A 12489-nucleotide genomic window follows, 5' to 3' on the forward strand; every position below is an offset into this window, starting at 1 on the left:
CGACGGAGCGCGTGTTTTCGATCACCAGTACGTGTTCGGCATCCTTGCGCTGAGCTTGCTCTTGTTCCCATTAAACACATTTCATGCACAGGATTGTAAGCACGACTGCTACCGATTTCAGCTGCTTTTTCCGCGCGCATGAGGTATCTGGGGGGTAAAGGTTTATCAATAGTATCTTTCTGCTGTTGGTATCTACCTTAGTTTGGTTTGGTTTATTGAGGCTTTACGCCCCAAAGCGACTCAGGCTATGAGGGACGCCGTAGTGAAGGGCTCCGGAAATTTCGACCACCTGGGGTTCTTCAACGTGCACTGACATCGCACAGTACACGGGCCTCTAGAATTTCGCCTCCATCGAAATTCGGCCGCCGCGGCCGTGATCGAACCCGCGTCTTTTGGGCCAGAGCCGAGAGCCGTAACCACTGAGCCACCGCAGCGGTGCGGTATCTACCTTATTCATAGGAAAATATGCGCGATTTCATTACATTTTCCACACTTAGCCAAACGGCTACGCAACGCTCTGACACGCGGCGAGAGCTCCTGAATAAAATAACGCGACTTCGGACCTCACAATTAGTGAAAGCTGGATTAGCTGCTCATATCTATTCAAGCTTTGATAAATTAAGCGAAAGTACGTTTTTATGCACCAGGTTGTATAAACCATGACAAAATTTGTTTTCTGTTGGCGCTGCGACTCAGTTGAGCTCACAGCGGTAATTTGTTGATAAACTGGCGCGGCGACAAGAAAGCCCTGTTTGTGGAAAGGGGGGGGGGGCGCTTTATTACCGGCCGACAGGAAGGAATAAGAGTGCATGGGAATTGGAACTGCATGCTAGCCGCACACCTAATGCTTGATATTGAACAAAAAGTTTCTTTGCGGTGGAGCACCAAGACGGAATTCGATATAAGCACGAGCGCGTTCTAAGCGCCGGCACGATTAACCTGAATGTCAAACTAAATGTCATTAAAACGCGTCAATGTTATCGCTTTGATAACGTAAATACTTCCTGCAACACAGCCACGCAGCGGAAGTATGCTCGACAATGTTTTTTTAGCGCCCGAAGCGCGGCTATATGCAGGCGCGGCCGCGGAACTGCCGCAGCCCCGCAGTCCCCAAAGAAACGCCCGCACCGCGGCGCGCCAGTCGGTGCAAAATGGCCGCGCCCGGGAGAGGCTCAAAATTCTGGTCTATACTCGCCGCTTGATGGCGTGCCTATGGTGGACGTCGCTGGAACTAACGGCGCTGCAGTCGCGCTTTTCTACACATCTCGCGTGTCGTCTGCTACACCCTCGTAAAGACGGGCGGCGCCGCGCACATACCTGCAGGTTAATTATTTTTTTCCGGCGTGACCAAACAAGAATATGGCATAACTGGTGTTGGTGCGTGTCGAAAAGCTGTTCCGCTTGGAGGGTACAAGGGTACAACCTATGGGGTTGGGGCGAACAATATCTGAAGGAGGCACGCACGATCGGCGCGCTTCGCCTTTTAGGCGTCTATAGTCCCAACCTTCTCGAGTGTGTCACTGTATATATTATGTTCTTTCTGGCGGTTATAGCACTTCACACCAATCTGTGCAATGAAATAATCTACCGTTTCTTGTGTTCATTAGGTTCGAATAATTGAACGAGATATGAATAAGGTAAGACAAACTTGTTTAAATATTTCATTGTACAGCTCTTTTACGGCACATTGTTCGTTAAACTGCGCCATTTTTAAAAACAATTTATCGATCTCTTGAAGAGAAAATTATTTTAAGTGTCAAACGCTTCCATGGAAAGAGAAAAAAAAATCTTGCTTTGTAAAAAGCGTTCCATTAATGGGTGCTTAAAGGGGCTGCGAAACACTGCCTGGGGGAATACCGGCTATACTTCAGGTGGGTTCTTTATGTCACACAGATGCTGACTTAAAAAGAATTACAGTAATCGATGCACAGGAACGGGAGTTATTCAGTGAAGAAATTTCAACATACAAGCAAACAAAACGCTGCCCTCAACTCGATTTTGGCGGGGCTTCCCACTCCTATTTCGCTCTCCCAATGACGGCACCTGGCGCAACCAATCAAAACAGCCAGCCAGAGTACGTCGCGGAAGTTTGTACTCCATGGTTGCCTGCTCTCTGTGAGACTGACAGCGTTGTTTCCATGCCAGAGCGCCCCTGGTGGTGTATTTTTATTTTACTAGCTTTGCAGGGCTTTTATCTAAGACAAACAAATTGTTTTTGTTGATCTAATATACAAAATGTGTCTCTATTTATTCACACAATTTGCAGTATATTTCCTGTTTGTCCGGTCATCAAGCTCGGGCCAGGTGATGTCATATCCGCTGCTAAAAACCCGCCACTGTGTGGCGACACCATCAGAGCCAAAAAGTTGTTTTTGGGAGGACATTAAAATATTAAAAAACGGAATGTACGCGGTATTACCGACGCTAATAGCACCATTATAACTCACTGTATGCAATCAACAGGCAAAACAGTTAACTAAGATTGTGTTTCTGGGCCCCTTTAAAGCAGTTTTGCTCTCTTTCTCGCTGACTGCACTTGAGCAGTTACCAACATTTCAGAGTTCATTTTCCTGGAAAAAAAGTGCATCCTCATGATGACGTAAAACTTGATCACTTTAGGAGTGACTTCCTGGCAGTGAGCATGACAACCGACTGCAGGCACAGAGGACTCTTCAAGCTTGTCTAGCACCTCCCAGAACAGGTCGCCAAATACAACGCGTTTCTCAAGGGCTTTGTGAACAATGCTCTCTATCTTCTTTATGACTGCGTACAGCCTTAGCGACGGCTCGCGTAGGCATCCTGGCTTGAACGACCTCAGGTCAGTCAAGTGCCTCTGAACAACATCACTTGGGCTGGCGTGTCCAGGAGCAGCCGTCAGCGTGACCTGGCAATCCTTACAATGCACTGCCTTAGTTATCTTCTTATGCACATATCCTGCTAAGTAATAGATAACCATTTCTTCTGGTCCAGATCTTTCGTATCCATGGTCGCCCAGGTCATCACTTTCACTCGAAAAAGAGCTTATGCTAAGAAGCTTCTTGCATAGTTTTTCTTCCACAGCATTTCTGAGCTCCGCAGCAGCCTTTGCCTTTTCTCCGAGGCTGTCATGCAGCGACACGAGGACACTTTCAGCAGCTCCAGAACAGTTCCCTTTCACTGCATTCTTCACAGGGCAGTTTTGTAAGCCCCTCTTATCAATCTTCCAATAGCCACTTCTACAGAACGACTCTTAGAGCTTGGTCTGCACAACACTTTTACCGAGCTCCAAGAAGCCATCTTGGAAAGCCAAAAAGAACGCCTTCTAAAAACCAATGCGGGAAGGACGATCCTGACTAAATTCGGGACATGGTTGGGGCTGGAGACAAGAGGCAGTAAAACCTCTCTTCCACTCCAAACTCGAGAAAAGATCACCGTTAGTTCAATCCCACGTCACATGCATCATGCTCATCAGCAAGGCAGACGACAAGCGCGAGCAAAGGCACTTCAGAAACACCTAGAAAGCGACCGTAAAGCCGTTTACGTAGACATTGGGGCCTACCCCACGCCGGGAAAGTTCTCAGTCGCTGCGATTGACCACCAACTAAAACCGGCTCTCCAAGCTTCTATATATGCAGAAAACCACTCCTCTGCAGAGGCTCTGGCAATAGCTATCGCCATCAAACATAAAGACCAAAGAGGAGAGTCCTCCCACGTTATAACAGACTCCCAACAAGCCTGCCGAGACTTTCTTAATGGCAGGCTTCCCTCAAGAGCAACACAGCTACTTGGAAATCTCAGCCAAACACACAGACTAACATGGACACCTGGTCACAAAGGACTAGCTGGAAATGAGGTAGCCAACGATCTAGCCCGAGATTTAATCCACCGGGCGGATCCTCATCCCTACCCCACGCCCATGCCTAGCACCTATGGTGACAGATTGGAACATATTCGGCTGGAGCGCAGAAAATACCCACCCCCTCACATAAAACTAGACTCCTCCGCAGCCATAGACTGGAGGAAAATTCAGACCAACACTTTCCCTAACTTGTTCATCCTACACAAGATTAGCCCCACTCAATATCAGAATACATGCCCTTGGTGTGGAGCTTGCCCTACGCTCTACCACATATCGTGGGAATGCACAACGAAACCAAAACACTTAACTGTATCCAACCCGACATATGAGCAGTGGGAGGTGGCCCTGACCAGCGAGACCCTGGATCAGCAACTTAAGTTGGTTCAGCAAGTCCGTCAGTCAGCTAAAGCCAGTGGCGCCTTGGACTAGGGGTGCCACCCAAGTTGCTCGAGCAACCTTCCTCATTTTAAATAAAAGTTTTCTCTCTCTCTCTCTCACAGGAGTGAACAGGGACAAAAGCCTATAAATCTGGCTGAACTGTATGATCGTGGGATGGTCATCATCGCCATGGAAAGAGCGAACAATGCCAAAGAATCTCTGAAAAAAAAAAAGAGAAAGCAGGCGAAAAGTTTGTTAGTAATTGCACCATTTACAACTAATTTTTTATGCGAACCATATTGCTAGAGGTATGCCCCACGCCGTTACCGTGGCTGTACGCGTCCAACCACGTGACACGATGACGTCATGACAGATGAGAAACAGGTCCCCCACCTCACGCCGTCGCTCGGAGCTGTACGCGACCAACCACGTGACACGATGACGTCATGACAGATGAGAAACAGGTCCCCCACCTCGCGCCGTCGCTCGGAGCTGTACCAGCTGTACGCGACCAACCACGTGACACGATGACGTCACGACAGATCGCCGTCACGCGCTGGGAGAGGGAGAACGATGCCATCGCACAGACGCCGGAATGTCCTCGAGCGGCATTCCCGCGCATTTCGAACGCGCGTTCACACTCGGTGTAGGTGAAACGCTCGCTCCACCGGGCAGGCGGACGCGGCTTCCGTGGCAATCCAGGCGCTCACCCAACGCGCGTCTCGGGGTCAGTCGGCGTTCCGCTGTAGCCATGCCGTTGTCTTCCCCCACGACGAAGGCTTCTAGTGGTTGTATTAAAATGACCAAGTATTCAACCAAGGAAAGCCATGTATTACCAAGCCTAGCCATCAATATGCTTCGCATCTGACAAGGCTTAACCTTAGCTAAGCCTCAGCCATTTTTTTTCTTTCGAACAGGCTGCCGCTTATAGGCTGCTACTTAAGAAAATTGCGCTATGTTCAACGTTTCATCATTATGCACGCGTGTTGCCTCCAAGGGATCTTGGTTCAGCTTGGCCGTCAGTAAATAAGGCCCACGTTCTTTGTGCAACTCATCAATTATGTCTAAAGCCGACAGCAAGGTCACTCGTAGAGATTCTGTCGTTTGCTGTGAAGCAAACAGGAGCATGTTTCGATGTTGGTGGTTATGCTCTGTTTCGTCAAGCAGATGGAGGAAGTCCTTGATGACCTGCTCGAAGAAATCAATGATTACTGAGTCAAACCCTTGAGAAGCAAAAGCGTATATCACGATAAGAAACAACTCAGAGCCCGCCCACTGACATCACATTAAGAAAAAGTACCTGAATCTTTGGCGAGTTCACTCGGATCCCTTCCGCAAGGCATTTTGAGTTCAGTGCATCGAAAAGATCGTTCATTTTTCTCGTGAAGGCCTCTGTTCCCTCATTGTGTTCCAGTCCTTCAACACCCTCTGCCCTGTAGACCTGCAGGCCAATGGCAGTGCTCCGACTGAAGAGCTGCAAGAAAAGTAGTTTGATGACACCACTCCCAACACTGAAAGCGTTGAAATTTATACATTTTTGTGCATGTGCCCCTTGTAGCTAACCTGCACAGCAAGCCGCACGTTCATTCTCTGCAGGTTCGTCGGTTGCACAGGAGCTGCCGTCAGTTTATAGACGACCTTTAGATGTTTCTTCTTCTCCGTCTCGAAGAGCAGTTGATAGTGACTGAAGTCAATACTGTAGTCTCCAGCCTGGAAGTATTGTTTTAAAAAAAAAGTCGCAAATACAAATTTTCATCTCATTACCTTAAAAGAGCAGTGACACCAAATTTTATTCGTGTGTTATTTGTTTGTTATGTTGTGCTGCACATTAGAAAACATGGACAGCCGCGTGGATTGCGCTAATAAGATACTGTTTCGGTTTTCGTTTCAACAGCTGAACGACGGCTGTGACGTAACAGACGCTTTGAGCTCGAGGCATAGAAAAACTGCAGTATGGTCGCTACCTTCGTCTATTAATTCACATAAACTTTTGCGCAAGCCTACTCAAGAGTTGGAATTGCAAAAAATAAATAATCAGCGATTATATCGTGGTTTTTGCATCACTCACGTGACCTCGAATCGTCTGCTTGTTCGGCTTTGCAAACGAAACCAAACAGCATGGGAGAAAAAAAAAGTCAATCACAGATCATTAAGCTGGCGTAGGTGAATGCCATGTTATGGCTCATGTATACTAGTGTCTTGCACACCATTCCGAAGAAAAATAGAGCACTCAATCGGAAAAAATTGGTGTCTCTACTTCAGCTGACGTATTATTAATTCAAGTGGGTTACCTCAAGCATACCTGGCCATATCTGTGCTTGAGCAGATGGTTCCGCACACATTTGACGACGTGAGGAATGTCACACATAAAATGGAGGTACTTCCCCTGAGGTAGACAAGGATGCTGAATCTTATGACAAGGAGATGCAACGTTGCCACTGATTTCCATGTGCTGGCACATTGAACGATTATTTCCAGCATCATCGCTGACCACCGATATGACAGTCGCTCCATACTTGTGCAGTTGGATAACTGCTTCCAACACAAGTTGCGCCAGAATGTTTCCAGGGGCAGCTCCTTTCGTGGCAAAGGTCGCAATAGGTTGCACCCAGTTTTCAAGCACAGGCACAAACATAAGAACAAGAGCATGATCCGCAAGCTCTATGCTTCCTTCTGTAATGTCACCGTAATCGACGAAGCCGTCAATCTTATATGTCGACTTGCTGAATTTGTACGCCTGGCGCAGTTTTATTTCATCTAATATCAGAGTGCCAAATCCTTGGCCACCCATTCTACCACCTAATTGCTTTTCTATTGCTTCCAAACAAATGAAGTTGAACCCAAACTTGCAAGGTATGCCTTTAAGGACTTGAGTTAGACGACTCATGGAGGGCAGTGGCATCATCTTCATGTCATAAATAAGCCTGTAAGCTCGTGGGCTGGCTATCCTCAGCATTAAACAGTTTAGCAACCACTCAGCATTGTAGCGCATGCCACATGATGACTCTGATTTCAGCTGCTTTAATGCTGTCATGAATGCCAGGCGCTGCAAAGGTGGGAGATCAACCAGTGCTGTTTCAATTCCTTGATCTGTAAGCTTTGAGAGCGCTGCTTTCAGTGCCACAACCTCGCTCTGTTTTTTCTCCCCCGCGCGGCAGTTGCTCGAAAAGCTTTCCTCTTCAAGTTCTGCAGCTTCTGGCCCCTCTTAGGTGCTGCCGTTTTCTCCCTCGCTCGAAACTGTCTTCTAAAACGCAAGCAACGCGCACAGATTAGCTGCTTCGAAAAAACAACAGTGTTTGTGATGAAGAGCTTCCGACTTCGTCAGCTGTTCATCAAGATTTGTGTTTACTCCTGCACAGATATTTAAGGCATCTGTTTCCAGCAGAATGTTCTCAAGGTTCGTAACAGAAGCTACAGTTTTGATCAGCTGCCTGTGCAGCTTGTTGTAGCCGTTCACGAAGCAGCTACCATCTTCTTCTACAACAACAGCCTTGGGAATGACTAGACGGCTTGCCGCTAGCTTTCTGCAGTAGAAAACTGCGCACACCTTCCCAGTTATTTCGTCCTCTATTGATTCATGATGCCACTCAGTAGATGGTAGAGTCGCAGTCGCCAGGTCACCAATCGTCAGTGCAGTCGACGTAGCGCTGGTTTCCGCTCAGCGGGAAAGAGGCATCAGCTCATTCGGCCTGACTGCCTCTACGCAAGGCTCTCCTGAGGACGTACTGTCGCTGCACGGATCTTCACAATTATCAGTCTGCATGGCAGCACGCGTTTTTGGTGACTTCCGTCTGAATTCCACAATTTTCGGCTTTGAGAATCGGTCTGGCAGGCCGGGAAAGAGTCGAGGGATGGCACCGGGCACTAGCGTCCAGTTCCCGCAGAGAATTCGGACCTCTTGCCCATTCACAACGCGCTTGTAGTCCTTGATAATATCGTCATGCTCAAAATGACGCTCACATATCTTAGCCGTGTGAGAGAGCCGTCTATCCTTGCGATGCAACATCTGCTCCCACCTTTTAAATTCGCTTGCATCGCGAGGCGGTTGGAAAAAATGATGACTGGTGGCATCGTTTCTGTTGCCACTTGTGCAGCCGGGCGCAAAGCAGGATGGCATGTGTACCTCTCGCTTGAAGTCACCAAGTGCACATATTTCACCACAAACACGTTTTAACAACACTAACAGCACTATCACACGAAAAACCAGCTTGAAAATCTGTCTAGCCTGTCGTAGCTGCAGCGAGCGAAACTCCCGCGACAGCAGACGATGTAGAAAAGCTCGACTGCAGCGCCACTAGTTCCCGTGACCGCCACTTTAGCCACCTTCCGAGCGGAGCTGCGAAACTGAAACTGTCTATGCCCCGAGCTACAGTGCTCTACCCGAGCGTTGTTTTGCTGCTGTTCGCTATCGAGTCCAATGCTGGTTGCAGCAGAAAGTAATTAAAGGGACAGTGAGGAGAGCTTTATTAATATTTTTTTAAAGCAAAATCCGATAGTTCGGCATTGTTGCCACTTGGCCGGCTGCGAAAGATGCATTTATTTCTAAGAAATTTGGATTCGAAGTTGAAAAAGTTTTTCCCGCCACTCTGATTCAAACTTGGGATTCTTTTATGACGACACAGGGCTAAGTGACGTGAAACATGATTGCACATGACGTAACGCAGACTCCGTGATTTCTGACTGCCAGCAGTGCGCCTAGCAGCAGCCGAAAAGAAAGCTACCGCCGGCCGCACGTTGAAGGCATCTATCGGCTATTGCGTCCCTCGCTACCGTCGCTTCGCTTACGTTTGCACCGGCGTTTTGCCAGCGTTACGATGGATCCCGCTCTCGAAGTCGTGAACGAAGTTCTCGCAAATAGACAGCTTTAGCATACCGTGTACCTTGTTACCGTTACCGGAATACCGGGAGCCCGCCTACCGCCGGTGAGCAGGCGCTGATTGGGCCCGATGCTGCAGGCGCGCGCATAGCTGCCGGGTACGTGGCGCCACCTGGCGACGTCAAGAAGATTTGCGCATGCATTGGCTGCGCCTCAGTGATTAGTGGTTTCTCGTGTCCCAGTGTTACTAGAAGCATTGGTTCTAGCAACGCTGTTTTGTCACACGCTTCTACTTGCGAGTTTGGCCTGTGGCGGCGATACCTGTATTTTGGTTCTCGCTCTTTTCTACGTTACAAGAACTTTGTTGTCAGTATGAGTGGCGTTTTTGTAATCAGGAGCTGGTATTCTGTCGGTACAAGCCAACTTCAATTTCTCCTCAGTGTCCTTTTAAGCTGCTTTTTCTGCTCATAGTTTGAAAGTTTCACAAGAAAATTTTTATTAAGGATTGTTATTTTTAATTTATTAGAAACCGATAGCGATGATTACAGTATGCGCAGCGCCATCTCGTATGTAGCAATCTAACCAGTCAATCGGGATCGAGTGGATACGTGTAGCAGCTGTCCACCTCGATCGCGCTTCAAACTTCAACCGCGTTCGAGACCGAGCGCGGTCCGAAGTGCCCGTGTGACAGGGCTATTAGCAACCGTAGTAACCATACATGTTGTAATTGCCACAACACAGCCTATACCGCGCACGAGTAAACTACCGCCCTCCGCTTGTTCGCTAGTCTGCTGTACGCCACTCCACTGTAGTCTCCGCTTTCTTTAGCACAGTTTTCTTGGTCCACCAAAAGCAACAAAAGCCTCGCAGCCTCGGCTACACCCACAGCCCACACTTCGGACGCGGCAAAGGACTGGTAGTGCCCTCTAGCGAAAATACTAAAAAATAGATTTCCCTCAGTTCTTTTCTTCATCTGCAGATGGCGATAGCAGCTCGGAGCCCAACCGCCATACATGCCCTGAACTATAAAACAAAGCTGAACATTGAAAGCATTGCGCAACAGAGCGACGAGGGCAGCGCAGGATATACCGTGCGACAACACAACTTGTCAGGCTAGTGGGTTCATTACATATGCGAAGACGGCAGAGAGGCAAATCCGCACACAAATCCGTCTGTGTGCCCCTTCGCTGTCCATGTGTCGATATCGGAATTCTTCGCGGTGCGACAAAACCAGCGAGTCGTACTATGCGTTAGTGAATTAATGCTCAACTAAAAAAATAGACAGAAAGCCGGAGTGAAAACGAAATCTACGCCCTATCTGCTCCACCTCGAAGAAGCAACAGCTGAGAGCACGACTTCTCATCCGAGGAAACCTACCGCATCGACTCTCACATGTCACATAATCACACACAGGGTCCACTTTTGAACGGCAGCTGGCTGGAAAACAATTCGCAACACTGAACTCTTTTTTTTTTCTCCACAAGGGTAGACTAGATGAGGGTGATGTAGCTCTTTTGCATGGCTTTAAAACAGCGTCAGGGAGAACGGCGAACGTCGATCGTGTGTGTGCAGTTATCTGTCAGTCTTCTACTTTCCCGAGAAACCGACGCAGCCATTTGCCTTGAACAAAACGCCACACACTTTAATGTGGCAAGACATTGCAAAAAAAGGGGCCTAAGCTGCACGCTCATACTTCCGTGTAACATTTGGAAGCGACGGAGTTTTTTTTTTTTCTTCTTCTTTTCTGCGGTACAGTTCGGCATAGTCTGATCTACTACGACACCGAGCACCGCAAAAAGAAAAAAAAAAGGTGCCTTTCCCAATGGTGTGCACCCGTCATGCACACCCGCCTATGAGCCGCGGGAGCCGCGGGAGCTGCACGCGGTAGTGAGCGAATACCGCTGCGTAATACTCAATGGGTATCCCTTCCCCCTCGGAAGGCGCCTCCAGGGGTGTACGTGCTACGGCACATCTGTACAACCTCTCCCAGGTTTGTCTGCGAACACATCGCATTCCTCGAGTCCTGGAGTCTTTCTGCAGCTGAGGTGTCTGCAAGCTGAGTTGTGCTTCGACTGTGGGGTTCCACCACTTCAGTCGTTCCTTGCCCACACGTTCGACGGGATTTTGAGGCACAGGCTACCTTTCCCAAGCGGTGCACCCCTGGAAGGCCGAGCGCTATGGCCGGGGGACCGCCTGTTCCCATTGGTTTGACCGGCTGGGTAGACCGGCGGGCGCGGGAATCGAACCCCCGACCTCCCGAAGGCGAGGCGAGCGCTCAAACACATGGCCACTACTTCGGTAGCGGCCAATACGCCTCCATGCGCCTTTTGTAGCTACGGTTCCGCCCGACAGGACAAATGGCACTGATTGCATTGCTTAAAACCAAAACACCCTGTGCGAGTTTCTTTTACTATTTCGCAGTTTCAAACTAAAACCAGTTGCACTGGGAGTCACATGTTGCGCCGCCCGGGCGGCGGCGTTTTCATCACCCTCTCCCTCTCACTGCTCTCCGCGCATCGTTTGGAGAGAGGCGCGTCGTCTGCTTCTCGCGGCGATGCGGCCTCATATGGCTACGCTGTTCTAGACAGGAGCACTAATAGTTCTAATAGGTTAAAATAGTCGTGCATGCGAATTATCACGGCTGCATGTCTCATGACGTAGTGGTTGCGTCGTCGAGTCAGTTGATACGGCATGCATCGCAAACGTCTTTGAAGGTATCAAATGCCAGCACGGAGCGCGTGGCTTGCAGCACAGTCAGCGCAGAGTCAGCCTCGAACCGCCAGTCCGAATGTTAGCGTGTCGCTTAGCCGGTCAGCTTAGCGACAGCCAAGGCATATCGAAATCCAATGCGAATCAGTATCTAACACACGGGTGCATTTTACTTTTCGTCAGGGTCAAAGCGTGGCCGCTACGGATAAACGTGTGGGCACAGCCATTCGCACTACTCTTATAACAGCGCCAAGTCCACAGACAGTACCAATTATTTATTTTTCAAAGCTTCTGCTATGCACCGCGCCGCGCTAGAAGGGTGTGCTTGCCCTCCGCAAAGAAATGCAAATGAAAAGAAAAATGCGTGCGCCGAGAAGCGGGGAATATGACTTTGAGTAGACGTTCGTCACTGTTAGTCAACCACGGATATCCGTGGTAGGTCCGAGTAAGGTCCGAATCTCCAGTGCCAGGCTGGGATGTCCATAGGGCATGCCTACGTATGTCCATATTCGGATATACGCATCGGAGATTCTGTGTATGTACGAGGGACGTTGGTTTTTGGATGGCTGGCGGACATCCGCCGGCGGATGTCCGAGGAGTATCCGTAAACATCCCTCTTGGGATGTGAGCTTACATGACATATATAATTTGTTTTCCCTCAGACGAACATTTTAAAACAAATTCTATTTTGCCAATGCCAAAATTCACACAATCACATTTCTACCACCAACTAGTTTAATATTCAGAT

General features: G+C 48.8%; 1 protein-coding gene across 1 annotated transcript in view; it reads left to right on the forward strand.

The window, feature by feature from the left end:
• Nucleotides 1-12489, forward strand: part of LOC149348342 (uncharacterized) — a 358890-nt gene that overhangs the window by 149755 nt on the left and 196646 nt on the right. The gene's annotated exons all lie outside the window — the stretch shown is intronic.

This window comes from Amblyomma mixtum, chromosome 4 (genome assembly GCF_055824585.1).
Source record: "Amblyomma mixtum isolate Tamu chromosome 4, ASM5582458v1, whole genome shotgun sequence".
NCBI classification, from domain to species: domain Eukaryota; kingdom Metazoa; phylum Arthropoda; class Arachnida; order Ixodida; family Ixodidae; genus Amblyomma; species Amblyomma mixtum.